Source organism: Haemaphysalis longicornis, unplaced genomic scaffold, assembly GCF_048455015.1.
Source record: "Haemaphysalis longicornis isolate Haplotype H1 unplaced genomic scaffold, Haemaphysalis longicornis Haplotype H1 scaffold_13, whole genome shotgun sequence".
NCBI classification, from domain to species: domain Eukaryota; kingdom Metazoa; phylum Arthropoda; class Arachnida; order Ixodida; family Ixodidae; genus Haemaphysalis; species Haemaphysalis longicornis.
In genome coordinates, this window is record NW_027526233.1 from 30,453,480 (window position 1) to 30,465,239 (window position 11,760).

Below are 11,760 nucleotides of genomic sequence, written 5' to 3' on the forward strand. Positions count from 1 at the left end.
TCCATCCTGTAGTTCAGTATGAACAACACGATCGGTAATACTGCAATACACATAGCTCTTTTTGTCGATTACAACTTTGTTGTACTTCAGAGAAAATGGCTGTCCGGTGGCCTTCGCGAATTCCAGCAACTTCTTACGTACGGTGCGCGTTGCCTTACAAAAGTCCTGAGTAACTGAAATGCTTGTGCCGCGTAGTTTAGGCTTTTGTGAAAAATGGAGTCTTTCGTTTTAAAAGAAGCAAATTGGACGATGGTTGGCGTGCACTTATTTTCGACAAACGCTCCTAGTCTGTGTGCACGGCTAATCGCTTCCTCGGACAATTGCAGTTTAAACGAGCCAGAAAGAACTTCCATAATTTTATTTTCTGCTTCAGCCCACGTCTCTTCCGCACAATCAGACATTCCATAGAATACCACATTTTCTCATCGTGCCCTGCCTTCAAAGTCATCCAGCCTTGATTGTAGTGTGGCACTTTCATTACGTACAGCTGACGTAATCATCGCGTCCAAATTCGCTTCATCATGTAGTGCGTCCAAGGAACTCACTTTTTCTTCCACAGCGGCAAGACGCATTGTTAAGTCAGATACCTTGGTGTCAAGAATCCGTTGGTTTTCTTTTACCTCATTGATAGATTCCAAGAGCTGGTCGTGCCGCTCGTCTAGGTGCTTAGTAAGACGGTTAATTGCAGACAAGACTTGACTAGTTTCGGCTGCAGGGTCTAATTTTGGGGGACCAGGGTTAAGTTCAACGTCACCTCCTAGTACAAGAAGTTTAACAGCATACACAATGTCATAAACCTCAGACACCAAAACATGTGGGCACGGGAATAGCAGCAGGCAGATATTATCGGATCTTTTGGAATAAAGCGAGTGTACAGTACCAACTTGAACAAAAAAGCAGACAGGATTTTTAGCGACCATCGTCGCTGCTGCCATTCCATGCCCACTGAATTGCGGCGAAGTCCGAAGGCGGCTTAAGTGGGCCATGCTGGCTGCGGTCGATGTCCCTCTGGCGGCTTGGGCAGCGTCCCCTTGCGGAGACACGTATGGTGGCAGGTCACATGGCGCAGAATAGGCCGTTGTTATCTCCAGGACCGGGCGCTCTTCAGCAGCACTTGGCTGCGCCGAAGCCTCGGCGAAGGCATAACGGCACGTGTGGAGAAGAACTGCAGCCAACTGAACAAAAAAGCAGAAAGGCTTTTTAGCGACCATCGTCGCTGCTGCCATTCCATGGTTGCCAGTCCAGCTTGTTGGTTACGACACTTTTTCCGTCAACCGCTCAAACAGAAGAGCCGGTGGCGTTGGTATTCTGGCTTTGAGGGAACTGGACTATGAATTGGTCCACCAATTTACTAAGATTACTGAAAACTATGAAACACTAACACTGCGAAATAAAAATCGGGCAATTTTTGTTCTTTATCGCCCCCAACTGGTAATATTACTCCTTTTCTAGAATATTATGAAAGCCTATTAGATTTTGCTCACAAAAACCATATTGAACTCATAGGTGGTGGCGATTTTAATATTGACGTTTTACAAGAACTGTTTTACTTTCGTCTGGTTTTAATAATGTTATTTCAACCCCTACCCGCATTACACGCTCAACTTCATCCGCACTTGATCTTATCGTAACGAACGTCGATAAACCTGTTCACAGCGCCGGAACCATTGCCTGCGATATCAGTGATCATTGTGCAGTCTTTCTAACATACCGTAACGGGAAAAGTGATACTGTTCGAGCAAGGGAAGAGATAACAATGCAGTGCATTACAAAAAATAAGCTAGAAACCTTCAAAAATGAAATCTTGCTTCAAGACTGGACGCCTGTCATAGCGGAATCTAACCCAAATGATGCTTACAATACATTTTTTAGTATCTTTGCGTCAATTTACAACAAACATTTTTCTTTTAACACGTTAAAGTCTTCAAGGAAAGCTAGAAAACCATGGATTACTCGAGATCACCTAAAAATTATAAAAAAAAATCGCCTGTATCAGTCCTTTCTTCGTGCAAGATCAGAAAAGGCGCTAAAACAATTCAAAAGCAGCTGTTTTTCTGTTTTTTTTTTGTTTTTTCAAATTCTGTTTTTTCAAATAAAACGTCAACTGCTCCTTTACCGTCATGCGTTAGTGATGTAACCCACTCTATGGATGATATCATTATAGATGTTTATGGTATAGATCGCCTCTTACGCGAACTGGACACTTCTAAGGCATGTGGTCCAAATGGGCTATCGCCATTTGTACTGAAGGAGTGCCATGACGTTATTGCAAGGTACTTAGCTATTATTTACAAAGTGTCACTGGAGTCAGGCGTTGTTCCCAAAGACTGGAAATTTGCAAATGTAACGCCTTTTTTTAAGTCCGGGGATAGAAAAAATGTGAAAAATTATAGACCGATTTCTTTGACTTCAATTTGCTGTAAAATTTTAGAACATATTATATATGGTGCAATATTTCAGTATCTCAACTCCATCAACTACCTTACACCTTCTCAGCATGGCTTTCGCAGTGGATTTTCCTGCAATACTCAACTAGTAGAATTTCAGCATTACATATCACAGGCCCTCGACAATAATACGCCAGTAGATGCAATCTTTTTAGATTTCAGGAAGGCTTTTGATACCGTTCCTCATAACCTTCTGGACAATAAACTTGCATCCCTGAATATTAACTATAAAATTAATTCTTGGATACGTAACTACCTGCACGGCCGCGAGCAATGCGTGGTTTTAAATAGTCACAAATCTAGCTCTATTGCGGTGAGTTCTGGCGTACCACAAGGTAGCGTACTAGGACCATTATTGTTCTTAATTTATATAAATGATATAACAGAAAACATTAAGTCCGAAATTAAATTATTTGCTGACGACTGTGTTATTTATAGGCAGATAAATTCACTAAGCGACACATACGCGCTACAAAAAGACCTAGAAACAGTAGCTCGGTGGTGTGACGGATGGGGCATGAACCTAAATATCGAGAAATGTAATCACCTCCGGTTTACACGAAAATCAGCCATAACCCAAGAAAGTTATAAAATAAAAGATACAATAATCACTAGCGTTACAGAGTATAAATACTTAGGTGTATACTTAACTCAGTCACTCAAGTGGATTAAACATGTAGAGTACATAATTACAAAGGCCAGTAGAATGTTATATTTTATCCGTAGAAACTTTAAGGATGCATCCACAGAAGTGAAAGAAACACTGTATTTTATGCATGTTCGATCTATACTTGATTATGCGTGTGTAGTGTGAGACCCACACCAAGAGTACTTTATAGAAAGATTAGAAAAGCTGCAAAACCAGGCAGCGCGTTTTGTTACCAACAAGTACGACCCTTTTGCTAGCATCTCGGCGATTAAAGCTACCCTGAAATGGGAACCACTGCAGTTCAGACGTAAAAAGTTAAGGTTAAAATTTTTCCACTGCATTTACTACAATCGTACAGGTATCGACAAAAAACGGTATCTCCTCGAGCCAAACTACATATCACTTCGTCATGATAATCCAAAAAAAGTGCGAGAGTATTCCCACAGTAGAAATATTCTTGCAAATTCTTTTTTCCCTAGAACAATAAGTGACTGGAATATGTTGTCAGAGGAATTGGTTAGCCTTCAAAATAACGATCTCCCGCTTTTTTCTCCCGCTTATGATCAGTTTGGTGTTCTTTTTTTTTTAATCACTACGAATAAGTGCTTTTGAAAAAGTGTATGGATGTATAAATGTATTTGTATACTCTGTTCTGTACATGTTGCATGTCCCCCCTACAAAAATGCCCTCGTGGCGATGTAGGTATCTTGTAAATAAATAAATAAATAAAAGCGTTAGGAATCACGTAAATGCTGAACTTCGACGCGCAAAGAACACCTCCCGGGCGGCACAGAAAGTGTGCCCCAAGACCGGCCCGTCTATGGCCGCTTTCTGGCATGTCCGGCCAGCATCCAGGTTCTGGCAGCCACTGATCATGCGTTTAAAGGCCAATATTCGGCAATCAGCGCTTCGGTATTTTTCCGTCCGCCCGTGTCCGGACGCACAACGGCAGCTAACCGGCTGCCAGATATTCAGTTCTTTTACGGCTGCCGATGTTGAGAAAGAGAACGGCCGAAGTACGGCCTTAGGGCATCCGTTTTTTCTTCGGGAAGCGGTTATTGGCCGAAGCACGGCAAGCGACCGGCCACAGAATATGCGTATTCTTGCGGCAGTTGGTGTTCGAAAGGAGACCGGCCGGAGCGCGGCTGCCGTGCATTCGTTGTTTCAACGGTGAACCGCGCGTCCGGTGGTAGAATATTTGTTTTCTTCGGGCAACCAGTGTTATGAAGGATGCCTGCCGACGTACGGCCCCAGAATATACGTTTTTCATTCGGTTAGCTGTCCTCGGCCGAATTACGGCAAGCGAATGGCCACAGAATATTTGGCAACCGGTGTTCAAGAGAAGACCGGCCTACGTAAGGTATCTGGTTATACGTCATTTTTTCGGCAAACGGCATACAGCCGAACAACGGCACGCGCCTGGGCGGCGAGAATTCATGCACAGACGTGTTTAGAAGGAGACCGACCAGTTTTTTCCTGGGGGGAGAAAAAGACGTTAGGGAGCCGAACGACGGGTACGCGTTTTTCATCCGCTTCGTGTTTCTACGTTTTAAATGAACGAACATCGTTTGTCAAACCGTAATGAGTGTTATCAGTGAACGGGCAAGGTGCAAGGACTCACTGGACATTAACAGGTAACCTTTAAGGCCATCGAAATGTCATTTATTGCCACAAGAAGACTGTGCCACACCGACGGGTGAGCTAAGCCTCGCCAGTCATCGCCGCTACCACGCCTCTGCCGCCGGCTTTGTCGACGCATCAGCTCGAGCCTATTCGCCCCCTCAAGAAATGCAGAGCATTGGAGACATCGACCCGGCAGAGATGTCCGATCCGAAATGGAGATGGTTCACCAAAATAACTCGCCTTCAAGGGCGTCGAGCAAGCGGCCACCACGCAGGAGCTAAACCGCCACCATGTCAAGGACCCCCCACCAAAGAAAGGCAAGTGCGAGCAAAAGCGCAAGTTATTCTGCTTACAATTAAACTGCGACAAGCAATGTTGCACAAAGTTGTTGGTGATAAACGTAGAAGAGACTCCCTCGTGCATTGGTAGGATCAACTTCATGCCCTGCACTATGTTACTTCATGGGATTTTATGAATGCCTATTTAGAAAAAAAAATATTTTAAATTTGCGATAACAACAGAGCCTTGTCGCTGACGAAGCCTAGCTGTTAATTTAGTTTCGATGTTTGGAGGTGAGCTTAGCTACTCTTGGGATATGACTCATTTGGTTAAACATAATCGCCAGCATCCTAGCGAACACGGATTTTGTCAGGATTTTCTTGCTCAATGCCGATTGTTGAGTTCACGCACGATTTGGCTCTTGCAATACATAAGCTTAAAGAGTTTGACTCTATCTTCTTGGACTGCAAAAAAGCAAATGATGGTGTTCCATACCACCTTCTGCGTAGTACATTTCTTCCTATGAACTCAATGAATCGGTTTTTGCATTGTTATTACTATTGGCCTTATAGCATTGTTCAAAAGTACTGTGTAGTTTACCGTCCTATAGGGAATGAATGTGATTCTGTATACCTGCAGCTTTATTCGAATTTAATAACATCCTGGTGTGCTGATTCAGAAAGGTTTTTGGATGCTAAACAGTGTGTTACCGGCACCTTTACAAGAAAACCTTCATTCCAATTGAATACGTATAGCGTAAATTATGCTGCTATGACAACGGCCGAGGAATATAAATACCTAGGAGTTTATTTAGGGAGTTGTTGGAGGTTAAATAGGCAGGTTCACGCCATAAAAGTTACGGCTGCGTATGTTTTTGGCTTTCTGAGACGAAATTTCAGTGAACCTATATCTAACTGAAAAGAACCACCGTATTTCACTCATGTGCGCTCAATGTTGGAGTACGCATGTGTTTTTGTGGGTCCCTACACCGAAGAGCTGGTTGATACGCTCGAAAACATACAGAATATGTCAGTGCGATTCGTATTAGGTAATTGGCACGCTCAACTTAGCATGAGAGAAAGTAAAATTAAACTGAAATGGCAGGACGTGAAAGATCACAGACGAAACCACAGGTTGAACTTTTTTCGTAATATCTATCATTCGGAAACTGGAGTAGAAGGGGAGAAGTATGTCCAAGCGCCATTCTACATATCGCAAAGTGGGACTGCTAGCTTAAAGCAAATTATTAACTTTCCTTTAAAGGTGACGCCTTGCGTGATTCATTTTATTTTACATCAATACTGCAGTTTAATTATCTTCCACGTATGATTGCATTAACTGTTTATACTGACGATTTTCAGCGCGCTTTGTAGAATTATTTTGTTATTTTGTCTCATATTTAATGCTTAGTGTTATGTATCTCCCTTCTGCAATGCATGCAAAGGCAAGCAGGCATCAAATAATAAATAAATAAATAAATAAATAAATAAAACAATGAATAAACAAATGAATAAAAATAAATAAATAAATAAATACATGAATAAATAAATAAATAAATAAATAAACTTCCAGAGGCACAAGTTTGGCACCGACGGGTTGATAACCCTACGCATTCAACCTTGACCAATAAAATATTTATTGCCCTTTTCGATGCAGTATGCAAGATTTCCTGTATGCATGCTACCATTGCTATGTTATTGGTTTGAAACAAATTATGTAACTATAATTTTACTCCTTTCCTTGCGTGAACACAGAGGGATACAACTGCAGCCGCCTGAAGCAGGGCGTCATTCGCAACGCGTCTAGAATTTTTTGAACGTAGTATGACATTAGAAGAAAATTAAGTGTTTTGGACTATTAAGTGGTGTGGACGTATACTCATGAAAACAACATTAAAATAGATTGAAAATGAAAGTACCTGTTCGCTCCTTCTTAGGATCAGCCCTGCGCAAGATCATCAGAAAAGTTGATCGAGTAGAAAATGTCTTTGCAAGAAAAATGGGCAAAAACTGGACATACTTTTTTGTGAAGGAGTTATATTAAATGCTCCTGAGTGTTTTGTTGAGAACCAAACGCTTCGTAAAGGCATTCACGCCGGTTTTATATACATCAAAATTGGTCAAGCAACTGTTATAAAAATAGTTTATGTAGTCATAGCATGAAAGTTTTCCGGAATATTGCCCTAAAAGAAATTGGCTAAAACGGCGCAATTTATCTCTCTGAAATTCAACCCACTAAAGTATGCGCCCTCCGCCTCCCCTCCTCTTTCCCCGTTTATTACAGGTAAGCTTTCCCACAGGGGATATCAGGACCTGGACAATACATCTGTTAAAGCTCTACAAAGAACTGAATATTTTCTGTGTTCGGCAGTAAGAAAGGCACAGCAATTAAAGGAACGACAATTTGTGAGCACTGTTTAATAAATGAATTTCCTGTCAACTGAGGCTGGTAATTAAGCAAGGCTGCGCTGATAGCTTGACGGCTGGTGGTTGCGCGCGAGCTCACTTTGATGTGGCTGCATTGGACCCAAAATGCTGGGTTTGTGCTGCTTCTGCACTGCGCGAATGAGTCATCTGCTTGCGCGATATGCAGTGACCGGCCTCAGTACAGTTAACGTAATGTGGCTGAACTCCAATGCCCGTAGCACGGCCGTATTTCCGGTAGCTTTAGTCCGGCTGGAGTCCGACGACCGCATCTCGGCTGTCCTCCGGCGGCTGTAGTTCGGACGTACACGGGTGGCTTTGGAATGACCGGAGCCCTACGGCTGGAGTCTGGCCGTATGACCGTAAGCCGGTCGACTGGCCGACGGACACTGGCCGTTGGAGAGCCATGGGAGAACGGCCGTATACGACCAAAAGGCCCACATTTGGACATGGGCCGAACATGGCTGCCGGAAAACGGCCGGACAGACAATCACCGGCCAAAGTACACCGGCCTTTTTTAGGCCGAACAGTCCTGTGCTGCCTGGGCTACTATAAACAGCTGTTCTCGAATGCGACTGAGCAGAGGCCACACGCCGTATGGAAAATTATAAACAGTGTAATTGGTCGAGGAGATAATAACAAATGTGATCCCTCTACCATAGTCTTTATTGGAAAGGAAATGAAAGGCAGTGCGCTGGTCGATCATATGAACCACTATTTCGTGAATGTTGCTTCCGCCCATGAAAATAATACCCAAGAAGTAATATTAGGCCGCCCCTATTCCGAGTGCATATTTCTACAGCCGACCGATGAAAACAAAATATATAGCGCGTTTATGGGTCTCAGAAATAGTAAAGCTCTAAACATTGATAACCTGCAAGTTACACCTGTTAAATACGTTTTGTCAGTAATTACCCCAATACTGGTACGTATTTTTAACCAGGTATTGTTGTCGGGCACTTTTCCCGACAAAATGAAAAAAGCCAGGGTTTCCTTATTCTATAGAGGTGGGGATGGGAACTTACCAAATAATTACCGCCCTATCTCAGTCTTTCCAGTTTTCTCTAAAGGGCTTGAAAAAGTAATTTTTACTCGGATATCAAACTTCTTTGAGCAACATAGCATTATTACTGACGCACAATTTGGCTTTAGGAAAGGCAAATCAACAGAAACAGCACTTACAGCATTAAAAGAAGATATCTTGCAAAATTTTGAAGACAATAAATACTGCGTTGCCATTTTTGTGGACTTTAGTAAGGCATTCGACTGCCTCGACCATGCTATTTTAACCAAAAAGCTTGAAAATTACGGGATACGAGGAAAGTGCCTAGGTGTGCTTAAATCCTATATGAGTGCCAGAACTCAGTGTGTGCAAATTAATAAACACAAGTCGTCCCACTTGGAGATACGCCGAAGTGTTCCTCAAGGCAGTGTACTTGGACCACTTTTATTTAACACTTACGTAAATGACATAGTAGACATTGATAGTGAGGCTAAATTCTTTATATACGCTGAAGATAGCACACTCCTGTTATCTGGTCCTAACGTTAACAATTTATTCAATGCTGCAACAATGTTTTAAAAAAGCTATCTAACTGGTCCAAAATGAACCGCCTCGATATTAATTGTACGAAAACCAAAGCAATTGTATTTCGCGCCAAAAACAAACATGGTTCTGTTGAACACAACCTTTACATAGACGATAAAAAAAGAGACTTTGTTGACAGCCATAAAATCGTGGGTGTGCACTTCTCCTCCTGTCTCACGTGGGATACTCATGAAAACTACCTGTGCAAAAAGGTTTCTGTTACAACTTGAAAAAGGCGCTTAAAAAATACACAACACGAGCACGAAGAAGGACGGGACGGATGCGCACTAACAACTGATTTATTGGAAAGGAAAAACAGGAGTATAAGTAGGTTGTCAATAAGCCACACACATAAAAAATAAAATCAGCGATAAAGGAACCAACAAGGCCACGGCAGCAGAAAATTCCACACATCATTACTGCGTGTTGTCGAGGAAGCGAAACTCATTCAAAAACAGTGATAGCGAGGGCTCGCTGATACAATCAGCGCGGAATTTTTGGATTAAATAGGCTTCACGCAGTTCTCTCGCCACAGTGTCACGACTTTTTCCTACTATCTGCGTATCTTCTAGTCGTGGTGCACATTCCTTGCCACACTCCCGGCAGTGATGGGGCAAGTGCGACCGAGTGCCGTTCTTCATTGAGAGGTCATGCTCACGTAGGCGTTCATTAACGCATCGGCCAGTTTGGCCGATGTAAAATTTTCCGCATGTCAGTGGAATCTTGTAAACGACGCCTACTCGGCAGTGGACGTATTGCACACCGTGCTTCTTTTCGCAACAACTAGTTTTTCTTTTTCCGTTGATGCGTTTGCACAGGCTCGCCAACTTGCATGGCGCTGAGAACACAATCGGCACGTTAAACCTCGAGGCCACTCGCTTCAGATTGTGGGTCACTTTGTGCATATAAGGCACTACCAGGGGTCTCTTTTTCTTTTCACTGTTAACCACAGGATTCGAGTGCCGATGCTTAATCTTCTTGAGTATCGACTCTGATACGACTGACAAAAGTGGGCGAGGATAACCCGCTTCCTCAAGTCGTGACAACTGGGCATCGAAACTTGCTTCCATGCGGTGAACGCATGATTTAACAAGAGCGCCCTCAAGACACAAGATGGCAATCGCTCGCTTCACTGTCTTTGAATGGGCGGACTCAAACGGAAGGAGACCTTTTGTGGCACGAGGGCAGTACATCCAACAAACATGATTTTTTGCTATGCAGAGGTCTAAATCCAAGAATCTAAGCTTCTGCCCTGTCTGAAGTTCATGAGTGAAGCTCAGGCTGCCTCCCACTTCGCGAAAGGACCCCAATACCTGCTCCACGCTTTCGTGGTAGGTTAGCAATTCCTGCTTACTTAAACAAATTAAGTAGTCATCTACGTATCTAAAAATCCTAAGGACCGCGTCTTTGCTCACCTCCTCTTGCAACCTCCGGTCAAAACTAGACAAAAAAATAGTGGATAAAATGGGGGCGACACACGAGCCAATGCAAATTCCCTTTTTTTGCGTGTATAGATCTCCGGAAAACTTCACAACGGTGGCGCTTAAATAGAATTCGAGAAGGGACAAAAAGGCGTCTACGGAGATACCCGTCATATTCTGGAACTTCGTAGCCCCATTCACATCAATGCAATCTTGAACACATAAAAGCAATTCGTCATGTGGAATAGAAAAGAACAAATCCTCAATATCCACTGAAAAAACACTTCCGACCGAGCTGTTATTGTCCAAGTAGGCAATGACTTCAGAAGAATTCTTGACAACAAAAGGATCATCCACTCTTAACATTTGCAAGTGCTTTTGAAGAAACCTACTAAGTTCACGTTGCCAGCACCCGTTTTCACTGACAATGCATCGGAAGGGAATGCCATCCTTATGCGTCTTGGCCGCGAAAAATATAGAAAGGCAGGAATCTTTGCAGTCCTTGATAGACTTTGCTAGTTTTTCGAGTTCTAACACATTGCACTTGGACACCGCTGTGTTCTTTACCTTTTGTGGGTTGAGCTTAACAGGGACGAAGTTCTTCTGCACAGCCACCATCGCCTTCTCCGTGAACAAGTCAGTGGGCATAACCACGAAGCCGCCCTCCTTGTCAGAGTTGAGGAGCTGTAGTGCATTGTCTCGGAAGTGTTGGACAACCGTGTTAAGCGAAGACTGGTGACGTGTTATGCTGCCTGTAGTCGCCTGGAGGAGGACATCCACGCCTTCCAGGAGGCACCGTTGCTGGTCTTCCGCTTCAGCCTTCCCTGCTACGCGTCGGTTGAGGGCTAGTAGTTCATGGGCCACAGTTTTCGGGTCGACGCTGAACTTGGGACCTTTGTTGAGCACCTGGACGACTTCTTGTGGCAACTTTGCATCTCCTAGCACATGGAGGGATGAGGCACTGTGGCACTTGTGTTGTTTCTTCGGAAGTTGGGCCAGCATACATCCCCACAAAAACTCAGTGGTCTGGGTGGCTAGTTTCCTATGCGATCTCAGTGTGCTTGCTCCGAGCCATTCCGGATATTGGCTATGGCAGAAAACACGTAGCCAGTCCTGGTATAGACGCACTTGACGACGAAACTCCGAGCGTAATATTCTGATGATACGCTTGACGTGTCCGAAGGATGGTTGCACCGCGCCAAACAGCGCGGCCACTTCAGCCGGCACAATGGCTTTTCTCAAGCACAGTGAAAGACGTCTTGCCTTGCATTCAGTCCATGCGATGTGGCTTACCAGTAAAGAGTAAACTAGCAAACTAGTAAACTAGCAA

General features: G+C 43.6%; 1 pseudogene; it reads right to left on the reverse strand.

Annotated features, from left to right (window-relative positions):
• Window positions 1–496: 496 nt before the first annotated feature.
• LOC144163759 (uncharacterized) lies at window positions 497–11,432 on the reverse strand (annotated as a pseudogene).
• Between the last annotated feature and the right edge of the window lie 328 nt (window positions 11,433–11,760).